Source organism: Passer domesticus, chromosome 4 (genome assembly GCF_036417665.1).
Source record: "Passer domesticus isolate bPasDom1 chromosome 4, bPasDom1.hap1, whole genome shotgun sequence".
In the NCBI taxonomy this organism is placed as follows: Eukaryota; Metazoa; Chordata; class Aves; order Passeriformes; family Passeridae; genus Passer; species Passer domesticus.
The window spans coordinates 69,278,419-69,293,160 of NC_087477.1; positions in this window are offsets into that span (position 1 = coordinate 69,278,419).

Here is a 14,742-nt window from a genome sequence, read left to right on the forward strand (position 1 = left end):
GAACAAACAAATCACTGCTGTCACAATTAGCTTGAATACTTCAAGCTGTTGAGGTAGCATAGCAGCAGTGACCAGAATGAGCAATTTATCTTAAAAAGCTGGAACATTTATTATTGCTTAGCAGAAAAATCTGTCTATCATGCATTCAGAGATGTTCTAGAAAGACCAGAAATTTAAGTTAGCAACTTCAACAGGCACTGCTGAAGGTTTTAATGCTTATCTTAAATCCTCAGGGTGTGCTGCCATGGTGGAGATTTACTGCTACCTCTGTGCAACTGAGTGTTGTTACTAACAGAAGACTGGGGATCAGCTCATGATGGGCCATGCAGATATGGATTTAAATACACAGGCATTGGGGAACCAGCTATCACTGGGTACAGTCCAAAAGACAGACTGACCTTATCTGGCAGTTCCCCACTGCCAAGAACAGGGTGTCTGCCCCTCAGCACCCTGTCCTGCTCAGCTGTGTGCTCCTGCTGCTGGTCCTCCCACTTGCTGGCCACCTCGCTGGTGGGAGCCCATTAACCTGGGACTCACAGCATGAAGTCACCTGCCTAATTAACAAGCTGAAAGTGGAGGACTCAGAGCACATCAAACTTGGTGAAGAGCAGTGATGGAGTGATTCCCTGCAGCAGGATGCTGTAGGGATGCACCCACCCATGTCAGGCAGCATGTTAGACCTGGGTGGCTGAATATGTTGCCACCCCCTGGCATCACCAACTCTTCTCTGCAGGCTGCCTATCCCAGAGCAAATGATAGTGGCCTGTGCTGGATCAAGATACTGCAGTTCATGTTTCAGTCCAGTTCAGGTCCAGTTTTCAGGAATGTGGCTGGAGGCAGTGATACTGCAACCACTTGCTGAGACTGGGAGTGCACAAACTTTCCTGGGTAATGGGGTTTGATTTAGGTTTGAAGGATATATTTCATTGAATTAAAGGAACAGAGGCTAGAATCTACTAGGCTCCATTCTAGGTTTTTATTGGAGTGCCTCAAGCAGAAGATACATCAATCTTACAGCCACCTCCCATGGTTCTGTGGTTCAGCATCCCTCTCTGTGGGAGAGAGGGAAGCTGCCTAGCCTGGCTGCTGGAGCACTGAACTGGGAGAAAAGTCTTGGAAATTCTGCTCCTTCCTACCCCACTGCTCTCACAGCAAAGCTTGGTTCTTGGGTAAAGCAAAGCACAGTGCAGATGGAGGGAAGGTGCTGAAGCAGCAGTGGGGGGCAGCCCAAAACTGGCTGGTGGAGTGATGTGGTTTCAGCCAGGCCAAGGGTACAACAGTCCATAGGTGTGGTCAGATAGTGGCTGTGGAAAAAGGAGCAGAAGGGGAGCAGAGGAGTGCTAAGGCTTTCCTTGCTGCTGCCAGGAACAAGGGCCTCTGCAGCTTCACTGCCCAGGGAAGGGACACTGCCAGAGGCTGAGTCCTCCCCACTCTGTCCTTACCCAGCCCCCAGCTCAGCCTTCACCACTTGGAAATGAAGGTACAAATGTAATATGAAGAGCAGCAAGGAATTTGGAAAATCATGGCACACAGCAGAAATTGGAGTGGTAACAAGCCCAGAAAGCTGCAAAGATCATCACAGCCATGTCCTGTTCCCATCTAAGGCTGGGAGCTGTTAAACTACCTCACTCCAGCAAAGAGAAGAACATGCATCATTAGATTAAAAACTTGTCTGTGCCTGGATATGGAAGTCTAAAAGGAAAAACCCAGTCTTACGTACCCTTATTTTTTATCCTTGTGCATCTATGTTTCCTAACCCATTGCTAATTCAGACCATCTATAGTGAATAAACAGATCAGTATTCTGGAATGTGTTTTTAATTACAGTCTTGTTTCTTTCTAATGATGAAAAATGAGGATATCCTTTCTGTGTCCCAGGTGACCTGTTTTCTAAAGGGTTTATATTTTAAATGTTTCCAAATATCTTTTTCTCTTGTTCCAAAATGTCACCATTCTCCACCCCTTATATTTTCTGGACATGATTTTAACTCCACAGCAGTTAATTTTGCTGTGAATATATTATCCTCACAGATATGAGAGAAACCTCCAATTTCCGCAGTGCTGTTTTCCAAAGTTTCTTGAAGTTTCCTAAGTGACTCCAGCCAAACAACCCAGGAGTATTAGTGCTGCAAAGCAAAAGAATTACATCATTAGGAATTGCTAAGAAATCATGGACTTGATCTCTTTTTGCACTAATGTGTCTTTGTGCCTCTTTGTGGCATTTAAAAGGGCTCATTAAGGGTTGCTGTGCTAGCACAGAAGGACCTGAGTGGGCTCACACATAACAGGCTCATCTTTGAGAGACACAATTAGTTTGGCTCCCAAATGGCCCCAGTGCAGAGATAGCTACTGTGGCTTTAATGATCATTCTTTGATACCCTCTCTGCCACTAAAAGCCTGTCCTTCCAGTGAGAATGGAACACCTGAAAACCGAAACTACTTCTATAGGGTATTTTTGCTATTTTTAGCAGATCTTTTAAACAGCAACCCCCACCTGGACAGGATGTTACCCTGCCCATGTCAAGCTGCTGGTGAAACCAGCAGGGAGAATCCCACTGGCATCAGGGAGGGAGGGAGGGAGGGAGGAGGTCATCCACTGTGCCCAGGTGTGCAATTCCCTGGACTTGCTGAGCCATCCAGACCTGGCACCACAGCAAGTGGCCCCAGGGCCAGAGGCCATCACGCTAAGGGACAGGCTGCTCCCATCCCCAGGTTCCCTCCTGATGCCAGCTCAGTGCAAGGAGAAACAGTAACTTTAGGATGGGTTGAGATATGGAATGGATTTGAACAGCACTTGAAAGAAAAGAAGTAATTTTTTCCCCCCATAAGTTCTTGGTTAAAATTACTATTTTTCCTCCTCCAACATAGCACAAAGCCTCAGAGCACCAAGGAACTCTATACATATTCCATAGAAAGGGAGCATGGCTTGACCTTTCCACTTGTATACCACCACATACACAAAGAGCTGATTCTCATTCTGACCACTTCCCTCTATTTTCTACATAAGCTAAACTACTCTTCTTCCCACTTCTGTGCTAGAATTTGTGTGTGTATGGTTTTTACCCACAAACAAGGAATCTGCTGTTTTCAAACATCCTTGTTTGACACCTTTCAATAGGAGTTAAAAAGTCTAGATAATAGTTTTGCGGCTCATGGATTGTTTTGGTTTAGCTGCCAATTGAGAGAAAAATTTGGCTAAGCTGCTTCCGAATACTTCATTTTCTTTTCTCTCTCTTTTTTTTTTCCAAAGCAAAATCAAAATTAAAAATGGAGGAGAATGGAAGAGCTGCTTTGAGTTGGAGAAAAATATTAATTTTTTGAATACTGATATTAAAAGCAATGAAACAAAAAAATGTGACTGTCATGAAGTGTGGGAGACAATTAGTTTCTCTTCTTCAGAATATCTGAATCTGTCCCTCCCTCCAGGAAAATATCCTGATGTTCAGCTGTGATAATATTCTTGGGTGGATCCTCTGAGCCTTGCTGACATAAGTTCAGCTTTACAGACTAGGTAATGAGATTATTTTATCATTGAGAGGGTGAGGACACTCCCCAGTGAAGGGGGAGGTTCCACATCCCAGTCTCCCTATGACTCAAAGAAAATCTCCGTATGAGTTCACAAATTACATCTGCAGCTTCTAAATAATTTTATTTAAAGAGAAAGCTATTTGTTCCCTTCCCCCCTCCTCAAAGAAAAGACATAGGAAATAGAATAGTCTTCCTAGCTGTACTCCAGAAAATCCATCTCTTAGTTTATTTGCTGCTTTTAAACTTTTCTGAAGAGAGAAAAAAAGGGTGATGTAAAAGCAACATTTGCTATGGTCACAGTTGGATTCCACGGTGAGAAATGATGGAATCACTGCTCCCAAGTCACTCATCTGCTGCTGAGCAACGGGGGGAAAGCCCCTCCGGAGCAGATGAGCTGCACCAGGGCAGGGACGGTCTGGGCTGCTGTGCTCAGGCAGGGGGGTGTGGGGATGTGAAGATATGGGGGATGCAGGGATGTGAGGAGGTGATGGCCTCCTTCCTGACGTGGAAAATCCTCACAGCTCCACGGGTCCACAGGCACATCTGCCTGAGGTTGAGTCTGGTTCCCTCTGCAGCCTCACTCTCCACATCAGCCATCCAACCAGCTTTTCCTAGGAATGAATGAAACCCAACCCCAAAGAAAGAAAGAAAGAAAGAAAGAAAGAAAGAAAGAAAGAAAGAAAACCAGCGGAAAGCTGGCTGTGTAGCTGCAGCCCGTGCGCTGCCCAGCCGGGCCGGGTGCAGGGACGTGCTCCATCCTTAGGGATGCTGAGTTTCCCGGCTGGGAGCTGCGGGCACAGCCCCGGGCTCGAGGGGCTCTGCGGTACCTGCGCTCCGCTCCCTGCACGGACACAGAAATATTTACGAAATCTTTGAGATGCAAAGTCCTCCCGCATTGCCAAGCAGGGTGCGCAAGGCAAACCACAGGGAATATTTTTTTCTCTAGGACAAGTCAAAGGACCTTCCACGCCCGGAGGCGAGAGTTGCCCAGCCCCAGAGAGCCCAGGGTTCTCTCGTTTTCTGCCTCTGATTGCCCTCTGGTGGCACTTGTGGAAATGCCATCGTGGCTGTCTGTCCCTGGGACCGCCGTCCGTCCCCCATTGCCTCCGCTCTTGGTGTTCTTCTTTCGCAGTTTGCCTCCAACGTGTTTCACTGCCAGCTTGAGCAGCTTCAGAGTGGTGATGCTAAAACATAATTGCTTGGTTACCAAGCTCTTGTAAAAGATCCTCCTTCATCAGTAGGGATTTTGCTACTGATGTTTCACCCACCTAACCTGCTCAGGGTGATACTCCTGCACACTGGATTGCGTCAGGTCAGAATGTGCCCTTCTTGGTTTAACACACTCTTGGAGCAGCATCTCCCAGTGGGCTGGCTTCAATATTCACCCCAATATTCAAATTGCTTGTTTCTGCTCAAGAAAGGTTTGGAGTTTTTTTTCTGAAGCCAGGACAAGAGTGAATTGTTTTCTCCAGGACATCAGTGAAAATGGATGGAGATGGTCTGCCCTAAAACAAGCTTAGCATTACAGCTTCTCAGAATAACTTCTGTACGTTTAGAAGGACGAAGACTCGGAATCAACTCCACCAATAAAAGAGCATCTTTCATTAGAGATATAACTTAAAGCTTAGAGATCTTTCATATAAAATAAAAGAATGAACCTTCCTCACCCAAAATTCATAAAATTTTGGAAAACATCCACATTTTTAGTAAACTTGACTGAATATGGGAAATATCCCTCCAAAACCAGACTGTCCACACAGGTGGTATGAGGGTTGGGTGTGGGAGGGAAGGATGTAGGGTGTCAGGGTGAGGAGGCTGCAGACCCACTGTGTGGCTGTGAAAGAGCAGACCCAGAGCCTCCCGGTCCCATAGCCCTGTCCATGGCAAAAGGAGTATGAGCTCTTCAGTCTCCTGTTCCAAAAGGTATCTCGGCTGTCAAATACTTCTCCCGCAGTTGTGCCCTGAGACCATGTCTTGGCCAGCTGAATTCTGAGTACAGTGTTGCCTTCACTCCCTCTGTGCATGTCTTGCCCCTGCTGAAGAGGCTGCAGAGCTCCCAGCAAGTAATTTTGGTGAGACTTTGATTCTACAGCAGAGGCAACTTCAGTGCTAACTGTGCTAAAGATCGTGAAAAGCAGCGACCCCAGTAAACCAGCTGGCATGTGGTCCTTTCTTTTCTGGAGCTGGCAGACAAACCACCTTGATGCACCAACAGGATCTTCCACTTTCATGGCTGAGTAGCAGACCTGGTCTGTAAATAACACAAGATAAGATAGCATAAAAATGATGATTTACGTCTGGATTTCCACTCTGAACCATTGAACCCAGCTGTTCCCAAAATCAGAGAAGCTCTTTCACAGAGGTTTAAAAAGAATTGTTGCAGCCTCTGAATGAGAATTCAGACCTAACAACAAACTGAGAAACAAACCAACAAACCCAAAAGAAATGCAGAGCTCTGATCTGAACCCTGAGACGAGCAAAGCCAAACTGGCATTTCAGAGTCTCCTGCTGTTGGAAATATCTTCTACACTTACAGGCCTTAGGGAGTGCCTCAGGTCAGAGTGAGGAAAGTACATTAATGTGCCCTTCTGGTGGGAAGTCTACAGCCCCTGGGGCTGTGCAAAGGAGAAAGGAAGGACCAGGGAGCTCACAAATGCCTGCAAGGATCAAGAGGCATCTGCTGGGCTGGGAGAAGGAAGCAAGTCAAAGTTACAGGGAAAGGAAAAGAGACATCTTAAAAGGATTTAATGTGCAGGGAAGGCAGCAGAGCTAAACCCAGGCACTGAATCTTCTGATGCAGTAAGAAACAAGAAAGTAGATCCTTCCATAGTCCTTAACATTGCAAGTCTAGTAAATTAATTCCTCATTATGGAAATGGATATGACAACAGAATGAGCTTTAACTAATTAAAAAAGATAAAGAACTGGTCTTAGCAACACTGCTGAAGTGGCTGAAGGGTGGTTCTGAGTAGGCCCTTGGATGCTCAGGCACTGGCCTTGGATGCTGGCCATATCATGGTGCCTTGAAAGTGGGTAAAAGGGCAAGATCTTTATCTTTTAGGCATCTGCCTGGGAATGTGATTGTGGTTTTGTCTGGTGAACCACAGGGCCAGATTTGAAGCATGGAATTGGGAAATTTTGTACAACATCATCTAGAAGATGCCTTTTTTATAAAACAAGGTAAGAAGAAAGCCAGGGTCTTTGGTGTGTACTTTTTGTTTTGTTTTGTTATTATTATTGGGTTTTTGTTGTTTGTTTGTTTTTTGTTTTGTTATATTTATTTTTTGTGTTAGGGGGTGTTTGTTTGTTTGGTTTGGTTTGTTTTCTTTTGTTTTTCAAAGCCCTTGAATTCAAAGGAATACATTCCTCTCTCATTTTGTTAGCATCTCCTATTTTTTTTCCCAGAGATCTGTGATGCTTATCTCCCATGATATTCTCAATAGCAGCTGCATGACACACCCTGTCCTGCTGCTGAAAGCAAGACCATAATTTGGCTTGTCGTTTCACTCCAAGAATGGTCTTAATATTTCACATTTATTTTTAACTGCTTCACTTTGAGCTTTTGAATGTTTCAGTATTTCTTTTTGAATATACAATTATGGGAATCCAGTACCTGTTCAATCACCAGCCAGGACCTGAAAAATCTCCTGAGTGGGATCAAACACACGTTTTACTTCAGCAATATCAAGAACTCTGTTGCAGTTTCTTCTTACAAAAGTTTGAATTATTTACATAATATAGAAAATTCAATAATTAACTTATTTTTGGAAGTGGAATTTTGGGTTGCTATTATAGCTAATTAAAAAGCACAACAATTTGACCTCAAGACACATAACTTAAAAAACCAAATCTCTAAAGGCAGAACAAGAATATTATGTGCCTTTTGGGATGAAAGTAGTAAGACGGAAGAAACAATGTGGTTATCAGTTTACCAACCATTTGCAATAACTGAAATGCCATTTTTAAACTAAAAAATGCTAGTGTTGTAAAGCAGCGCTTTCTTCACACTATAAGTGGAGTGAATTAGGTGCTGCTGAGGTTATTTCCATATAGACCAAGGTCATGGGCAGGCACAAGGAATGGGGACACAAAGGCTTGGGGAGGGAAGCTGGGATTGGGCTGCAGAGGAAGGAGACAGGAAACAGATGCAGAAGAGACTTGTTTTCACTGATGTGCAGGATTAAAGCAGCCATAGACAGGCTGGGGAGTTGGGTGCTGATGTGCCCATCACAGCACCCAAACACTTAATGGCCATTAATCTTTTTCCTCAGGACATCTCCTGTGGGAGCACAGTGCTGCTATCCTTTACTCCATTATTTTACAAATGAGCAACAGAGGGAAGAAGTTTTACCTGCAGGGTCAGTCTGCTCCCCATCACTCCCCCCATGGCCCCTTCACTGCTGGGGAAAGGCTGGTGTGATGTCCTAGCACCCCGGGGAAGAGAACAGGGAAGTGATGGGGGCTGAGCACAAGACCTGATGGGCACAGCAGTCATCTAACAGCCTGGAGCATCCAGAAAACAGTTTGGGATAGCAGGACAACAATTCTTAGGGTTGAGCCACCCTGCACTGCTGGGAGATCTGTAGGGTCAGCAAGTGGGTGACACAATTCTCACAGCTCTCAGCCTGAACTGTGATCAGTTCAGATCTATGCCAGTTTCTTTCTTTCTTTGTTTTGGTCTGTTGATGGGGTTTTCTGATGCTCCACAATAGTATGATATTTATCTGAGACGATGAAAAATGTAGCATTTGTGAGCATGCAACTATTTTAGTATTTAGCTTAAAATAGTGATGGAATTAATTAGCACATATAAAAGCCATTCAGTTAAAACCTGTAAAGAAGTACATGCCAAACACATCCTCTATAGATCCTTGAAGGGTTTTTTATTAATGTTGTGAAAGCAGTGCTCCAATACCCTTAATTTTTGCAACTGACAGGCTATTTTATGTTTAAAATAAATAAATCAAAACTAGAGAAGTGTTGTGCAGAGGTGAAAGCTCAGATTTTACAGCAACCGCCTGAGGTGTGTGGTATGATTGCAGACACTCTGCATCTGCAGAGCTAAACACAGCTCAGAGCTGCGGGAAATTTAAGGATGTTGTTTTATTTTGAATAATTCTTTTGTTTAGCCTTTGAAGTGAATGTTGCTCCAGAAAAAGGCAGGCATTTGTCAAAAGAGGTGTCTGATTTTCAGCAGTAGATGTGCAGACCTGTGCTGAACATTTCATTTTTGTATCAAGGGTTTATAGTAGCTGCTTTGGTAGGACATGCCTGGAATATCTGATCAAACCATTTGCAGATCCAATTTAAAAGCATTTTGCGTCATTCTTTTGTCTCTCACACTCATCTGGTCATTTGGAAAGCTTTCATTTGCACATTTATAAGTAGTATAAGTTTTTTTCTTAAATTTTCTATGATCTCCTCAAACTAGATCTGATTATTGCTACTTACATTTGATTTAGGCCATGATTATAACAAGAGCACTTCCAAACATGCAAAATTCATGAATTCAACTATTCCCAACTCCAAATGATAAAATGTTAAATACAATATATGTGAGTCTTCATTTCCTTCTAGCTTTTGAATATTTCAAATGAAATCAGCCCATATTTTCAAGCTTTTCTGCATAGGCAAGAGTTCTAAAAGCTTTCTATCCTCCAGGCCGATTTGTTCTTAGTTTTTCAAGCACAAATGCACACAGTAAAGAATAGGCCACTCAAAAAGTTGCCAAAAATCTCTGTGAACTGTCTGCAGCCTCCAAGTTGTGCAGGAAAATAACACAATAAAAACTGTAACTAAATAACAGCAGATTAGAAGCTGTGTGAAAATATTCACATCCCAAAGCCAAACACACTAAACTCACTGTTTGGGCAGAGAAATTTTTGGCATCATTACTGAAAAGCACCAAAAAAAGAAAGAGAGAAAAAGGAAACTAATTTCCCTATTGGATTCTTTCCTGCTTGTTGGAAAATCATATGAGGATGTGCTTTGCAGGTGTAGCAGCTAAAGCTTTGGTAAATTAAACAAACTGTTGGCTTGAAGGAAATTAATTCTGCAAAAACAGGAACTGCAGTGGTTTCTGTTTCTGTCTCACAAACCCAAAATGGGAGCACAAAAAAATATTGTCTCAGAAACCCAAAATGGAAGTACAATGTGTTCTCACATGAAAGCCTGGAAATGCTGCATCCCTCTGAAAGATGTGAGTGCAGTGTAAGGCTGGAGTATGGAACAAGGACAGGGACACACAGACACATGATATACCCCAATTTATTTTTTGCTGCTCCAAGTTGGCTTTTAATTCAAACATAATTTATGGGGACTGAGGATAAGGTTTAAAACTGACAGGTTGTTGAATCCTGAGACATTTCCACCCACTCTGTTTCCACTGCATAAATCAAAGCCTGCCTTTGTTCAGCAGCAGTATTGTAGCAATGTCTATGAGTTCAGAGCAGTGATTGAGCTATCTTTGAGTTAGCTGCCCTGAAAAAAAAAAAAAAAGAGTAAAATCCTCCCGAGTGGAAAGTTCATGTGCCACGTGCCAGGTTCAACAGGCACCATGCAGAGCTGCAGGCATGGCTGAAGTCTCTATTATACCAAGATTGGTCCATCTGCAGCTTGAGCTAAGGAAGGATCAGGCAACAAACAGCACACTCATCAGCATGCTGTAGTGGCTATACATAATCTGTAGATAAAAAAGTCTATGGTAAAAAAGTGGGAATCTGTGTACAGCACAGAATAGCACTAAAATGAGGTCTCTGCTAAATATGAAGCAAGAATCTTGGCTTGTAACTGGCTAGTTGGGCACCTGGCACATCTCAGGGACTAGTGCAGCAGCATAAAGGTTTTCTGGGGCAGGTAAAGGATCAGCCATGTGGCAATGATGGAGGGGCCCTTTCTCCTTTTCTTCCTGAACAGGAGAAGCTGCCTGTGGAAAATATGAGCATGTTTGAGAGAGGGAAGGGGACAGCAAGTGATAAGGAAGGTCAGCATTGCTGGAGGGCCAAAGGCTGGGCTTGGTGCTGCAAGGGGGTCATTGCAGGGGGAATGACTGAGACTGTCTGCACTGCCAGGGATACAGTGGCTCTGCAGGGCCCTCCTGCCACTCTGGAGATGCAGGTTTATCTGGGGATAAACCAGATCTCTGAGGGAGGGCAAGTAATCCAATAACTGTAAGATGAATTACATGATGAACTGCGACAGTTATTATGTTTGTAGTATATGTACTTCCATTATAGCTAAATTAATTGAGGTAGCTGTATGATATGAGCAGGGGTCTCAGGAATTAACCTAATCATTCAGATGTGACCTCTCTCTCTAATGCTCAGAAATTAGCAATACATCATTTGTTCTTCTAAGATTGGTGGTATCTTAATCTCTGTCAGTGCTTACAAAAGCAATTGTAATTGTGCAAAATAAGCAAAAGGAATGGATAACACTATTCAGACCAAAACTGTGATGGATTCACCTGACTCTCAACAGATTTTGGTTTAAAGAGCTGAAAGGTTCTTCTCTTTTTCTCTTTCCTCCTTTCTATAATTCCTCAGCTTGTCAGACCTGACAGCACAACTGCATGTGTGAGCTTGTTTTCAAAATGAGATGCATTAGAAAAGCTCTTGGTGTGATTCTTGTGGTGTCCTGCACAGGGCCAGAAGTTGGACCCCAGCCTGATGGGTCCCTTCCTGCTCAGCATGTTCTATGATCCTGTGATTCTAGTGCTAAAAGCCACCCAGTCACATCCTCTTGTTGGGAGATCTGAGGATGATGAGTCACCCTGCATCTGGCCTTGGCTCAGCCTGGGCACCATTTCTGGGAGCCCCAGGCATGACCCAGCTGCTCTGCATGGTGCAGGGCCTGGCACAGGTCCCTCAGCAGCAGTGGAGCTGGGACCAAGCCGTGTCTCTGGGACTGCACCTGCCTCCTGCAGGCACAGCCATGGACCTGGGAGGTGGCTGGGGACCAAATCCATGTTGGGCTGGGCTGGGGACATCATCTGGTGATAGCCAGCAGGGTGGACACAGAAGATCAGGAGTTCTGGAATCAAAACAACACACCAAATTGCATTTGCTCTCCAGGAAAACCAGCGCACTCAAAACCAGAGGTTTCCCAAGCAGCCTGCTCACTAGCAGGGCTCCTGGAGCAGCTCTCTGGTGAAGCCAGGCTGGCGCATGAGTGGTGTTCAGCTGTCTCCAGAGAGTGTGCAGAGTGAAGAGTCATTACAGGATGAGCCTCACATGTCAGGTTATGTGTGTGTGCGCAGCTGGAGGTGGGCACCACCCATTCTCCAGCACAGCTCAGTGTGAGACACTTGCCTCTACAAACCTCATCATGGTTTTGTTGGTCTGACATGGTGCCAGTGCTAATGCAAAGAGATGAGGCTGAAATATTGAGAATCCTGAGGAATGCTACTGTCCTGTCCAGGAATGGAGATGCACCCCACCTATGTCAGCAAGCCAAAAGAAATCTGCTTTTCTATGCACTGGAATTTTCCTGAGCTAGAAATCTCAGTTTGGTTTTATAACCAGGCAGATATCAGTAACCTACATCTCACTAAAGAAAGGATTTATCTTCTCTTATAAAAGGTTCTCTATATTTTTATCCAGGGGCTGAAGTAGGCAGAATGAAAACAGTGAAAACAGCAAGAGAGAGAAAAGGCAATTCTGGAAAAGTGCTACAAGAGCTTTTCCTCAGTGCAAGCCTGCTTTTTCCCCCCACCCTTTTGCTTCTGCACCCGGTTGCCTGACTCTGACTCTCTTCAATGTATTTCAGAAATAAAATCTGTCACAATATTTCCTCTCCAAGTGCCACTGTGGAGGTTTCAGCTCCTGACAGGTGTATGAAATACCAGCTCCAGGAGATGCATGCAAACGTGGAAGATTTAAAATGGCTCCACAGGCCACAGGCCCACTTCACCATGCTGTGTCACTGGGGACAGGTGTCCTTTCAAAGGTTTACTTGTAAAAAGAGAGACTGATCCTGGTGGTGACATACTTAAAACTGCTGAGTGATTTTTTAAGAGACAGGCAGGGAATGCTACCTGAAACCTGCATCTGCAGGGCAGGGAAAGGGGCTGAAGCTCCTCCTGCAAAAAACTGTGTCAAATCACAGGTATCTTAGCTGAACTTTATTTTCAAATACTTTAATCCCTTTCTTGGAGGCAAAGTAAAATCTTCCCTCCATGGCTTTGATCTCAGCTGCTTTTCTGGAGTGTTGGCTGGAAAACATAAGCAAAGATGGGGGGAGATACTGTCCCTGCAATGGAGCAATCTGGGTTTTCTTCCAGTCATATATGCCCTGCAGCCCTGTAATGCATTTCCTGCCTTCTGTGTATCCATAAACTCTTTTTACTCTTGCATGAAAAAAATGTTAAAAAGGATGACTCCTTTTTGTTCAGCACGAACCCACAGAATTTTGGCTGTTTTGCTGGCAATGGTAATATGTCGATCTGCTCATACCACAATTTTTCCATCTTGGTCCATTTAATTTTCTGTTTTAACATTTTCTGTGGCTTTGATTGCACCTGAGGTTTTTCTAAATAAAAAATTACATATAAAGGCTGAAATGCTTACTGAAAGGTCTGAAATTCTACCTGAAATACATCATTCCTGCCACAGAGGAGCTGCAAGAGAGGTAACAAATTTTGATGGCCAGCATTGGGATGAACCCAGCTCCCATCACAGGTTGGGGGACTTTGTCCTTGCTTTCAGCAAACCACATCTAGCCTGGTGCTCTTCTGCTTTTAGCATGCATCACACTAGCAAAAGACGTCTTTTTTGGGCCCTTTTGTCAGGGCCTTTTCCTGACGCTGCCATTGTCCTTCAGTGACGGAGGAGGCTGTAGCACAAGGGCAGCCAGAAGGGCAGGGCAGGACGGGGCTCTCTGTCCACCAGGAGATGGCAGTGCATATACTGAGTTAGGGGCTTTCCCCCTTTATTTCTCTTTTACAGTCTCCCTGAAAGAAAGTGGGTCTTTTGAGGACAACAGACCTGTAACACTTTCATTTCTATTTAGTTGCCTTTTTTTTTCTCTTTTTTTTTTTCATTGCTTGCATTTACATCCTTCCCACACCTCCCTCTGCAACACTATGCCCCCGCCACTGGTCACCTTCCCCGTCTCAGTGGCTCTGCCCTAAGGACAGGCACAAAGCAGTGTCACAGATGCTGAACACCTATACTGGAGGAAGAAAAAGAAGAGAGGGTGACCTGTTTTGAAGTTAGCAAGCAGTGTGTGCACAGGCTGCTGTTCACCCAGTGCACAGGCTTGATCGCAGTGGTTTCTGCCCATGCTTTTCTTAAAGAAAAATATGCCCTTGTAGGAAAAATGAATTGACATTTAGCTTCTAGGCTTCATCCTTGACATTCTCAGCTGGCCAGAGGATGGCAGGAGACACAGCTCCTTGCCTGTGTCAAGCCTGTGTGCCTTTGGGCCATATAACTCACAGCACTCGAGTCTCTTGCTAAGGACTCTGACATTTCCTGCTGCAATATCTTCCATCAGAGGGCTTCCAAAAAGGGTACATTAACATATGAAGTCCCATAGATTTTGGGAGAAGAGAATGAGACAATAGCTCAGAAAGGGTCAGTTTTCTGCACCTGCCCCCTCAGCAATGCTCATGGAGCAAAGTCCTTGTGTTCTCCCTTCCCTCACCATTTTGGAGCAGACCCTCAGGAGTTTTGTGCCTTCTGCACTTAGTGATGAGAGGCTGTTCAATGAATTGCAAATAGATTCAAATGCCACAGCTGAAAAGGTGGACTTTTTTTGCAGGTAGTGCCATAAATAAAGAGACTCCAAGTCCCTGTTTCACATAATGCTCCAAGAACTTTATCTTGAACCTGAAATGCTCCAGTTTTCCACTTCTCCTATCAAAACATTTTTCTAAATAATTACAGAGTGTTAAAATGGATTGCTGTACCCAGGAGAATTTGCTCTTTGTTTGCCAGGAACAAATAGGGCAAGAGAATGTGCGCTCAGCATCACGAGTGGTGTTTGAAGGAAAGAGCAAAGTCAAAAACCTGTAGACATCACCAGAGATGCTCTTTTTTCAAAATGAATTTTTAATGCACATTGTGCTCCTAGGGGCTGGGGCAAAAGAAGGAATCTCCTCATCCCTGAGCAGTGCACACGCTGCTGTTGACACAAAGGAATTTCTATTAATCTTTCTGGAAGTGACCTCTTCAAAAATATTTTTTTGCTTCTTAAGATGCCACTTCCAAACAAGT